Raw genomic sequence first — 12,711 nt, forward strand, 5'->3', positions numbered from 1 at the left:
TTTAGTTGAGAGTGGATTTCTAATGTTGATGAAAATGTCCACTTTATGAAGATTGAAATCCTACAGTAGGTGAGATGTACTAACAATATCAAATTTTGATACTATACCATAAATTAATTGAAGAATTCTGAGCCAAATATGAGTGACAAATGGTTCATGACACAACCCTACTCAGGAAATCCTGAGAACACGTGCCCCAGGTGATGTGTACACAGCCTATATTTATGCATTTTAGGGAGACAGGAGACATCAATCAAACATATGTAAGAAGTACGTTGGTTTGGTCAAGAAAGGATGGGACACTTCGAAATAGCGATGGTGTGGGGCTGCACTTTCAAGTTACAGGTAGATTTCAATGTGTTTTCATTGGCAGTTGTCTGAAAGAGTTAAGTTATTACCTAAAATACTAAAATCAACAGATGGGAATGATTGGGTTACAATGAATAGTAAGTGCTGTAGAGACCAAAGTTCCAAAGTTCTATCATGATGATGAAGACTCCATGTAGCAGGCTTGGGAGAATAAAGTAAATATTCCTTATCAGACTTAAGGTATGTGTTGCTGTTAATGATGGTCAACTTTTTCTAAAGTTCAAAAGGGAGGAGTGTGGAATGAATCATGTGTGTCCCTCTTTCTTGTCGGGAACTGAACCACTTTCAGAATGCCCTTGGTCAAAAGGAGGGGTCCATTCAGATGACTGTGGTGGGTGGGGGGAAGTGAGAGTTATTTTTTTTTTACAAGTCTTTCACTTCTATTTACAAAAGTGTAACCTATTAAATTGTTATATATTATAATTAGTCTAACAGAAAAAAGAGATTTCTTAAATTAAAAAAAAAAATCAAACACTAAAAAACCTAAGCCACCACACCTTGCCAGATTTTTTATTCATTCTGTTTTTAAAGTTGTCAGGGATGATTTCCTTGTAAGTCATATACTTGACTCGTTGACCATCTGGGTATACTTCTGTTGCTTCCTCAAATATTGTACCTAGTAACCTCCCAAAATTGTTTTTAAGTAAATTTCTTAAATTGTAGCAGTAAACAAAATGAAAAGACAATCCCAAAATTGTTTTTAAGTAAAGTTCTTAAATTGTAGCAGTAAACAAAATGAAAAGACAATGTTAAACAATACTGAGTTTATCACAGGACATAAAATTTTCAACTTATTCCTTTTCTTCTTTTTTTTTTTTTTTTTTTTTTTTTGAGACATGGTCTCATTCTTTTTCTCAGCCTGGAGTACAGAATTGCCATCATGGCTCCCTGCAGCTCCTAACTGCCAAGATCAACTGATCCTCCACCTTAGACTCAGCTATCACCTCTGGCTAACTTTCTGTATTTTTTGGTAGAGACAAAGTTTGCCATGTTGCCTGGACATGTCTCAAATGTCTGGACTCAAGTGATCTGCAGGCCTTGGCCTCAAAAAATGCTGAGATTATAGGCATTAATAAAATGTTTATGTTAGAGTTAGATAAAAATCAATCTTTAGGCTAAGTTATGAACATGTATATAATGCAATTTTTATTTATGCCTAATTTTCATCATTTTCTGTGTCAACATAAGTCATTTTAAAGTCACATTCAAGGGATGAGGCAAAATCACCTATGAATTGGCATGTTTGTTTATTTCTCTGTTTGTGAAAATGTCTTTAGATTTTTCACAATGCAAAAGAATTTCAACTCTGTTATGCAAAACACAGAAGAGAATCTTCCTTGCAATTAATTTTATAGTTACCTTGCATACAGGGAATGTGCTATCTATAAAAAATACTAACTGAACTACAGATCTTAAACACTAAAAAAAATTAAGTTTATTATAAATTATGTTATCCTATCAATCAATTGTATTTATATACAATCTTGAAAGTTTACAGCCATCAACTGTTCTATGGCAGTTTCAGGTGAAATGGGAATTTAGAAATTTCTGTGCAGCTGTAGGTGTAGTGAAACAATTAGGTAAAATATGTCCATGCTTTTGGCAGCACTTGTGAATGGATAACTCCAAATTAACCTCAGTGCTTTTCTTCTCAGCAAAATGACCTGAGCCACTCAACATGACTTTCATTGTTGCTGATGTTCACTCATGTTCTCTTTACCATAAATTTATGACTCTGTAGATATCCATTTGACACTGTGGCATTAGGGCTTTCAAAACCACTGTAGATTTTCTACTCTTCATCCATTATGTACTTAAGTGATTCTGCTTCGATTCCCCCAGAATTTGAGTTAGTCCCCCAGACAGTGCAGTACAGGTCCCAATATAGCAGTAGAGACTCCACTCCAAGGTCGTCCTTCACAATTAGCTGCATGATCCTGTGCATTCCAGGGAAGCTGGATGACGCAGAGCTTGTTGCTTTTACAAATAAAATTATTGTGTTAAGTTCAGTTTCATATGGTTTATTTCTAGTGTACAGAAATAGATTTTAGTGTATTGATATTTTATACTGTATGTTTGCTTAATTTGTTTACTAGATTTTATTACTTCTTGTTTTCTTATGATTTTCTGTATATGAGATCATGAGATCCATGAGCAGATAATTTTACTTTTATTTTTCCACATATGAATAACTTCATATATATTTTTCTTTTCCAATTATTTTGGATGGAACATCTACTACTGTATCAAATACAATGATGAAAGTGAGCATGAGTGCTGTGCTCCTCACCTTAAAGATTTTGTTCCCAACAATTCAGATGCTGATTGTTACAGGTTTTGCATAAAGACATTTTATCATGTGAAAGAAATTTGAAGCACGGTATATTGGATGTTGTTATTATTAAATATGTTGACTAACTTTAGGTATTTTCTGTAACAATTGAGATAAACATGTAGTGTTTTCCCATCATTTAGTTTACATGGTATATTGAAAAGGGATGGCTTCAGAATGTTAAAAAACAAACAAACAAACACATAAACAAAACCCGTAATTATTTTTCTTTTTTTATTTTGTTATTATTATACTTTAAGTTTTAGGGTACGTGTGCACAATTTGCAGGTTAGTTACATATGTATACATGTGCCGTGCTGGTGTGTTGTACCCATTAACTCATCATTTAGCATTAGGTACATCTCCTAATGCTATCCCTCCCCCCTACCCCCACCCCACAATAGTCCCCAGTGTGTGATGTTCCCCTTCCTGTGTCCATGTGTTCTCATTGTTCAATTCCCACCTATGAGTGAGAATATGTGGTGTTTGGTTTTTTGTCCTTGCGATAGTTTACTGAGAATGATGATTTCCAATTTCATCCATGTCCCTACAAAGGACAGGAAATCATCATTTTTTATGGCTGCATAGTATTCCGTGGTGTATATATGCCACATTTTCTTAATCCAGTCTAATGTTATTGGGGATTTGTGTTGGTTCTAAGTCTTTGCTAGTGTGAATAGTGCCACAATAAACATATGTGTGCATGTGTCTTTATAGTAGCTTGATTTATAATCCTTTGGGTTTATAACCAGTAATGGGACGGCTAGATCAAATGGTATTTCTAGTTCTAGATTCCTGAGGAATCACCACACTGACTTCCACAATGGTTGAAGTAGTTTACAGTCCCTCCAACAGGGTAAAAGTCTTCCTATTTCTCCTCATCCTTTCCAGCACCTGTTGTTTCCTGACTTTTTAATGATTGTCATTCTAACTGGTGTGAGATGGTATCTCATTGTGGTTTTGATTTGCATTTCTTTGATGGGCAGTGATGATGGGCATTTTTTCATGTGTTTTTTGGTGGCATAAATGTCTTCTTTTGAGAAGTGTCTGTTCATGTCCTTCACCCACTTTTTGATGTGGTTATTTGTTTTTTTCTTGTAAATTTGTTTGAGTTCATTGTAGATTCTGGATATTAGCCCTTTGTCAGATGAGTAGGTTGTGAAAATTTTCTCCCATTTTGTAGGTTGCCTGTTCACTTTGATGGTATTTTCTTTTGCTGTGCAGAAGCTCCTTAGTTTAATTAGATCCCATTTGTCAATTATAGCTTTTATTGCCACTGCTTTTGGTGTTTTAGACATGAAGTCCTTGCTCATGCCTATGTTCTGACTGGTAATGCCTAGGATTTCTTTGGGGGGTTTTTATGGTTTTAGGTATAACACTTAAGTCTTTAATCCATCTTGAATTAATTTTTGTATAAGGTGTATGGAAGGGATCCAGTTTCAGCTTTCTACACAGGGCTAGCCAGTTTTCCCAGCACTATTTATTAAATAGGGAATCCTTTCCTCATTGCTTGTTTTTCTCAGGTTTGTCAAAGATCTGATAGTTGTAGATATGCGGCATTATTTCTGAGGGCTCTCTTCTGTTCCATTGATCTATATCGTTTTGGTACCAGTACCATGCTGTTTTGGTTACTGTAGCCTTGTAGTATAGTTTGAAGTCAGGTAGCATGAAGCCTCCAGCTTTGTTGTTTTGGCTTAGGATTGACTTGGTGATGCAGGCTCTTTTTTGGTTCCATATGAATTTAAACTAATTTTTTCCAATTCTCTGAAGAAAGTCATTGGTAGCTTGATGGGGATGGCATCGAATCTATAAATTACCCTGGACTGTATGACAATTTTCACAATATTGATTCTTCCTACCCGTGAGCATAGAATGTTCTTCCATTTGTTTTTATGCTCTTTTATTTCATTGAGCAGTGGTTTGTAGTTCTCCTTGAAGAGGTCCTTCACATCTCTTGTAAGTTGGGTTCCTAGGTATTTTATTCTCTTTGAAGCAATTATGAATGGGAGTTCACTCATGATTTGGCTGTGTGTTTCTCTGTTTTTGGTGTATAAGAATGCTTGTGATTTTTGTATGTTGATTTTGTATCCTGAGACATTGCTGAAGTTGCTTATCAGCTTACGGATATTTTAGGCTGAGACAATGGGGTTTTCTAGATATAGTATCATGTCATCTGCAAACAGGGACAATTTGACTTCCTGTTTTCCTAATTGAATAACATTTATGTCCTTCTCCTGCCTAATTGCCCTGGCCAGAACTTCCAATGCTATTTGGTATTGGAGTGGTGAGAGAGGGCATCCCTGTCTTGTGCCAGTTTTCAAAGGGAATGCTTCCACTTTTTGCCCATTCAGTATGATATTGGCTGTGGGTTTGTCATAGATAGCTCTTATTATTTTGAGATATGTCCTATCAATACCTAATTTATTGAGAGTTTTTAGCATGAAGGGTTGTTGAATTTTGTCAAAGGCCTTTTCTGCATCTATTGAGATAATCATGTGGTTTTTGTCTTTGGTTCTGTTTATATGCTGGATTATATTTATTGATTTGCATATATAGAACCAGCCTTGCATCCCAGGGATGAAGCCCACTTGATCATGGAGGATAAGCTTTCTGATGTGCTGCTGGATTCGGTTTGCCAGTATTTTATTGAGGATTTATGCATCAATGTTCATCAAGGATTTTGAGCTAAAATTCTCTCTTTTGGTTGTGGCTCTGCCCTGCTTTGATATCAGGATGATGCTGGCCTCATAAAATGAGTTAGGCAGGATTCCCTCTTTTTCTATTGATTGGAATATTTTCAGAAGGAATAGTATCAGTTCCTCGTTGTACCTCTGGTAGAAATCGGCTGTGAATCCGTCTGGTTCTGGCTTTTTTTGGTTGGTAAGGTATTGATTATTGCCACAATTTCAGAGCCTGTTATTGGTGTATTCCGAGATTCACCTTCTTCCTGGTTTAGTCTTGGGATGGTGTATGTGTTGAGGAATTTATCCATTTCTTCTAGATTTTCAGTTTATTTATGTAGAGGTGTTTGTAGTATTCTCTGATAGTAGTTTGTATTTCTCTGGGATCAGTGGTAACGTCCCCTTTATCATTTTTTATTGTATCCATTTGATTCTTCTCTCTTTCCTTCTTTATTAGTCTTCCTAGCAGTCTATCAATTTTGTTAGTGGTCTATATTTTCAAAAAGCCAGCTCCTGGATTCATTGGTTTTTTGAAGTGTTTTTTTGTGTCTCTATTTCCTTCAGTTATGTTCTGATTTTAGTTATTTCTTGCCTTCTTCTAGCTTTTGAATATGTTTGCTCTTGCTTTTCTAGTTCTTTCAATTGTGATGTTATGGGGTCAATTTTGGATCTTTCCTGCTTTCTTTTGTGGGCATTTAGTGCTATAAATTTCCCTCTATACACAGCTTTGAATGTGTCCCAGAGATTTTGGTATGTTGTGTCTTTTTTCTCATTGGTTTCAAAGAACATCTTTATTTCTACCTTCATTTCGTTATGTAACCAATAGTCATTTAGGAGCATGTTGTTCAGTTTCCATGTACTGGAGCAGTTTTGAGTGAGTTTCTTAATACTGAGTTCTAGTTTGATTTCACTGTGGTCTGAGAGACAGTTTGTTATCATTTCTGTTCTTTTACATTTGCTGAGGAGAGCTTTATTTCCAACTATGTGGTCAATTTCAGAATAGGTGTGTGGTGGTGCTGATAAAAATGTATATTCTGTTGATTTGTGGTCGACAGTTCTGTAGACATCCTTTAGGTCAGCTTGGTGCAGAGCTGAGTTTATTTCCAGGGTATCCTTGTTAACTTTCTGTCTCATTGATCTGTCTAATGTTGATGATGGGGTGTTAAAGTCTCCCTTTATTATTGTGTGGGAGTCTAAGTCTCTTTGTAGGTCACTCAGGACTTGCTTTATGAATCTGGATGCTCCTGTATTCAGTGCATATATATTTAGGATAGTTACCTCTTCTTGTTGAATTGATAATTTTACCATTATGTAATGGCCTTCTTTGTCTTTTTTGATCTATGTTTGTCTAAAGTCTGTTTTATTGGAAACTAGGATTGCAACCGTTGCCTTTTTTTTTGTTTTCCATTTGCTTGGTAGATCTTCCTCCATCCTTTTTTTTTGAACCTATGTGTTTCTTTGCACATGAGATGGGTTTCCTGAATACAGCCCACTGATGGGTCTTGAGTCTTTATCCAATTTGCCAGACTGTGTCTTTTAATTGGAGCATTTAGTCCATTTACATTTAAAGTAAATATTGTTATGTTTGAATTTGATCCTGTCATTGTGATATTAGCTGGTTATTTTGCTCATTAGTTGATGCAGTTTCTTCCTAACCTTGATGGTCTTTACAATTTGGCATGATTTTGCAGTGGCTGGTACTGGCTGTTCCTTTCCATGTTTAGTCCTTCCTTCAGGAGCTCTTTTAGGGCAGGCCTTCCCTAAAATGCTGATGAAATCTCTCAGCATTTGCTTGTCTGTAAAGCATTTTATTTCTCCTTCACTTATGAAGCCTAATTTGACTGGATATGAAATTCTTCATTGAAAATTCTTTTCTTTAAGAATGTTGAATATTGGCCCCCACTCTCTTCTGGCTTGTAGAGTTTCCACCAAGAGATCCACTGTTTGTCTGATGGGCTTCCTTTTGTGGGTAACCTGACCTTTCTCTCTGGCTGTGCTTAACATTTTTTCCTTCATTTCAACTTTGGTGAATCTGACAATTATTTGTCTTGGAGTTGCTCTTCTTGAGGAGTATCTTTGAGGAGTATCTTGAGGAGCATTCTCTGTATTTCCTGAATCTGAATGTTGGCCTGCCTTGCTAGATTGGGGAAGTTCTCCTGGATAATATCCTGCAGAATGTTTTCCAACTTGGTTCCATTCTCCCTATCACGTTCAGGTTCACCAATCAGACATAGATTTGGTCTATTCACATAGTCCCATATTTCTTGGAGGCTTTGTTGTTTCTTTTCATTCTTTTTGCTCTAAAATTTCCTTCTCACTTTATTTCATTCATTTCATCTTCCATCACTGATACCCTTTCTTCCAGTTGATTGCATCGGCTCCTGAGGCTTCTGCATTCTTCACATAGTTTTTGAGCCTTGGCTTTCAGCTCCATCAGCTCCTTTAAGCACTTCTCTGTATTGGTTATTCCAGTTATACATTCGTCTAAATTTTTTTCAAAGTTTTTAGCTTCTTTGCCTTTGGTTTGAATTTCCTCCTGTAGCTCAGATTAGTTTGATCATCTGAAGCCTTCCTCTCTCAACTCATCAAAGTCATTCTACATCAGCTTTGTTCCATTGCTGGTGAGGAACTGCATTCCTTTCAAAGAGGAGAGCCACTCTGCTTTTTAGAGTTTCTAGTTTTTCTGCTCTCTTTTTTCCCCATCTTTTTGGTTTTATCTAGTTTTGGTCTTTGATGATGGTTATGTACATATGGGTTTTTGATGTGGATGTCCTTTCTGTTTGTTAGTTTTCTTTCCAGCTGACAGAACCCTCAGCTGTAGGTCTGTTGGAGTTGCTGGAGATCCACTCCAAACCCTGTTTGCCTGGGTACCAGCAGCAGTGGCTGCAGAACAGCAGATTGTCGTGGACCATGAATGCTGCTGTTTGATCATTCTTCTGGAAGTTTTTTCTCAGAGGAGTACCTGGCCGTGTGTGGTGTCATTCTTCCCCTACTGGGGAGTGCCTCCCAGTTAGGCTGCTTGTGGGTCAGGGGTCAGGGACCCACTTGAGGGAGCAGTCTGCCCATTCTCAGATCTCCAGCTGCATGCTGGGAGAACCACTGTTCTCTTCAAAGCTGTCAGACAGGGACATTTAAGTCTGCAGATGTTACTGCTGTCTTTTTGTTTGTCTGTGTCCTGCCCCCAGAGGTGAAGCCTTCAGAGGCAGACAGGCCCCCTTGAACTGTAGTAGGTTACACCCAGTTGCAGCTTCCCAGCCACTTTGTTTATCTAAGCAAGCCTGGGAAATGGCAGGCACCACTCCCCCAGCCTCGTTCCTGCCTTGCAGTTGGATATCAGACGGCTGTGATACCAATCAGCAAGCCTCTGTGGGTGTAGGACTCTCTGAGCCAGGTGTGGGATAGAGTCTCTTGATGTACTGTTTTTTAAGCCCATCAGAGTAGTGCTGTATTAGGGTTGGAGTGACCCAATTTTCCAGGTGCCGTCTGTCACCAGTTTCTTTGACTAGGAAAGGGAACTCCCTGACCCTTTGCATTTCCTGTGTTAGGCAATGCCTTGCCCTGCTTTGGCTCACTCATGGTGCACTGCACCCACTCTCCTGTGCCCACTCTCTGGCACTCCCTAGTGAGATGAACCCGGTACCTCAGATGGAAATGCAGAAATCACTTGTCTTCTGCATCACTCACACTGGGAGCTGTAGATTGGAGCTGTTCCTATTTGGCCATCTTGGCTGCCAGTCAGCATTCTTAAAGAAAAGAATTTTCAACCCAGAATTTCATATCCAGTCAAACTAAGCTTCACAAGTGAAGGAGAAATACAATCCTTTACAGACAAGCAAATGCTGAGAGATTGTGTTACCACCAGGCTTGCCTTAAAAGAGCTCCTGAAGAAAGCACTAAACATGGAAAGGAACAATCAGTAAGAGCCACTGCAAAAACATGCCAAACTGTGAAGACCATCAATGCTATGAAAAGACTGCATCAACTAACGTGAAAAATAGCCAGCTAACATTTTAATGACAGCATCAAATTCGCACTTAACAGTATTACCTTCAATATAAATGGGCTAAATGTCCCAATTAAAAGACAGACTGGCAAATTTGATAAAGTGTCAAGGCCCATCAGGGTTCTGTATTGAGGAGACCCATCTCACATGCAAAGACACAGATTGGCTCAAAATAAAGGGATGGAGGAAGACCTACCAAGCAAATGAAAAACAAACAACAACAAAAAAAGCAGGGTTTGCAATCCTAGTCTCTGATAAAACAGACCTTAATCTACAAAGATTAAATGATACAAAGAAGGCCATTCCATAATGGTAAAAAGATCAATTCAACAAGAAGAGCTAACTATCCTAAATATATATGCACCCAATACAGAAGCACTGATATTTGTAAGGCAAGTTCTTAGAGACCTAAGAAGAGACTTAGAATCCAACACAATAATAATGGGAGACTTTAAGACTCCACTGTCACCATTACACAGATCAACTAGACTGAACGTTAACAAGTATTACCAGTACTTGAACTCAGCTATGGACCAAGTGGACCTAATCGACATCTGCAGAACTCTCCACCCCAAATCAACATAATATACATTCTTTTCAGCACCACATCACACTTTTTCCAAAATTGACTACATACTTGGAAGTAAAGCATTCCTCAGCAAATGTAAAAGAACAGAAATTATAACAAACTGTCTCTCAGACAACAATGCAATCAAATTAGAACTCAGGATTAAGAAACTCACTCAAAACCACAAAACTACATGGAAAATGAAAAACCTGCTCCTGAGTGACTACTGGGTAAGTAATGAAACGAAGGCAGAGAGAAAGATGTTCTTTGAAACCAATGAGAACAAAGACAAAACATACCTGAATCTCTGGAACACATTTAAAGCAGGGTGTAGAGGGAAATTTATAGAACCAAATGCCCACAAAAGAAAGCAGGAAAGATCGAAAATTGACAGCCTAACATCACAATTAAAAGAACTAGAGAATCAAGAACAAACACATTCAAGAGCTAGCAGAAGATGAGAAATAACTGAGAACAGAGCATAAATGAAGGAGATAGAGACATAAAGAAAAAAACCCGTCAAAAAATAAATGAATCCAGTAGCTGGTATTTTGGAAAGATCAACAAAATTGATAGACCGCTAACAAGGCTAATAAAGAAGAAAAGAGAGAAGAAGCAAATAGATGCAATAGATTTTCCCAAGGCTAAACCAGGGAGATGTTAAATCCTTGAATAGATCAATAACAGGATCTAAAATAGAGGCAATAATTAGTAGCCTACCAACCAAAAAAAGTCCAGGACCAGGCGGATTCACAGCTGAATTCTACCAGAGTTACAAAGAGGAGCTGACACCATTCCTTCTGAAACTATTCCAATCATTAGAAAAGGAGGGAATCCTCCATAACTCATTTTATGAGGCCAGTATCATCATGATACCAAAACCTGGCAGAGACACAACAAAAAAAGAGAATTTTAGACCAATATCCCTGATGAACATTGAAGCAATAATCTTCAATAAAATACTGGCAACCTGAATCCAGCAGCACATCAAAAAGCTTATCCTTTATAATCCAGTTGGCTTCATCCCTGGGATGCAAGGCTCGTTCAACATATGCAAAACAATAAACGTAATCCATCATATAATCAGAACCAAGACAAAAACCACATGATTGTCTCAATATATGCAGAGCAGATCTTTGACAAATTTCACAGCATTTCATGCTAAAAACTCTCAATAAACTAGGTATTGATGGGACGTATCTCAAAATAATAAGAGCCATTTATGACAAACCCACAGCTAATATCATATTGAATGGGCAAAAACTGGAGTGTTCACTTTGAAAACTGGCACAAGACAGGGATGCCCTCTTACCACTCCTATTCAGCATAGTGTTGGAAGTTCTGGCCAGGGCAATCAGGCAGGAGAAACAAATAAAAGGTATTCAATTAGGAAAAGAGGAAGCCAAATTGTCCCTGTTTGCAGATCACATGATTGTGTACTTAGAAAACTCCATTGTTTCATCCCAAAATCTCCTTAAGCTCATAAGAAACTTCAGCAAAATCTCAGGATACAAAATCAATGTGCAAAAATCACAAGCATTCCTATACACCTGTAACAGACAAACAGGCAAATCATGAGTGAACTCCCATTCACAATTGCTTCAAAGAGGACAAAATACTTAGGAATCCAACTTATAAAGGATGTGAAGGGCCTCCTCATAGAGAACAACAAAGCACTGCTCAACGAAATGAAAGAGGACACAAACAAATGGAAGAACATTTCATGCTCATGGTTCAGCAAGTTGGAAACAATCTCCTTGGAGAATCTGCAAAGGGATTTTTGTAAGCCCGTTGAGGCCTTTTGGGAAAAAATGAATATCCCTAGACAAAAACAAGAAAGAAGCTACCTGTGTAACTACTTTGTGATGTGTGTATTCAACCCACAAAGTTAAAACTTTATGAGGATTCAGCTGGTTGGAAATGCTCTTTGTGGAGAATCTGCAAATGGACATTTGTCAGTCCATTGAGGCCTAAGGGGAAAATCAGAATATCTCCAGAAAAACTAGAAAGAAGCTCTATGTGAAACTGCTGTGTGATGTTTGAATTAATCTCACAGGGTTAAAATTTTCTTTTGATTCAGCAGTTTGGAAACACGCATTTTGAGGAATCTGCTAAGGGACATTTGAGATCCTGTTCAGGCCTATGGGGAAAAGTCAAATATCCCGAAATAAAAACGGGAAAGAATCTCTATATGAAACTGCTTTGTGATGTGTGAATTTATCTCACAGAGGTAAACGTTTCTTTTGTTTCAGCAAGTTGGAAACACTCTTTTTGAAGAAACTGCAAAGGGGCATTTGGAAGCCCACCATGTCTCATGGGTAGAAACTCAATATCCCGAGACAAAAACTAGAGGGAAGCTATCCTTGAAACTGCTATGTGATGTGTGGATGCATCTTGCAGAGTTAAACCTTTTTTTCTCATTCAGCAGGTTGGAAACACTCTTTCTGGAAAATTTGCAAAGGGACATTTGGGAGCCACTGAAGCCTAAGGGGAAAAACAGAATATCTCCAGACAAAAATTAGAAATAAGCTATCTTGAAACTGCATTGTGATGTGTGGATTCATCTCACACAGTTAAAACTTTCTTATGATTGAGTAGGATGGAAACACTCTTTTTGGAAAATCTGATATTTGGGTGCCCATTAGGGCCTACAAAGAAAACAGACTATCCCCTTATAAAAACTAGAAAGAAGCTATTGTGATGAAATTGCTTTGTGATGTGAGGATTCACCTCACAGAGTTAAAATTTCTATTGATTC

Source organism: Pongo abelii, chromosome Y (genome assembly GCF_028885655.2).
Source record: "Pongo abelii isolate AG06213 chromosome Y, NHGRI_mPonAbe1-v2.0_pri, whole genome shotgun sequence".
NCBI lineage: Eukaryota > Metazoa > Chordata > Mammalia > Primates > Hominidae > Pongo > Pongo abelii.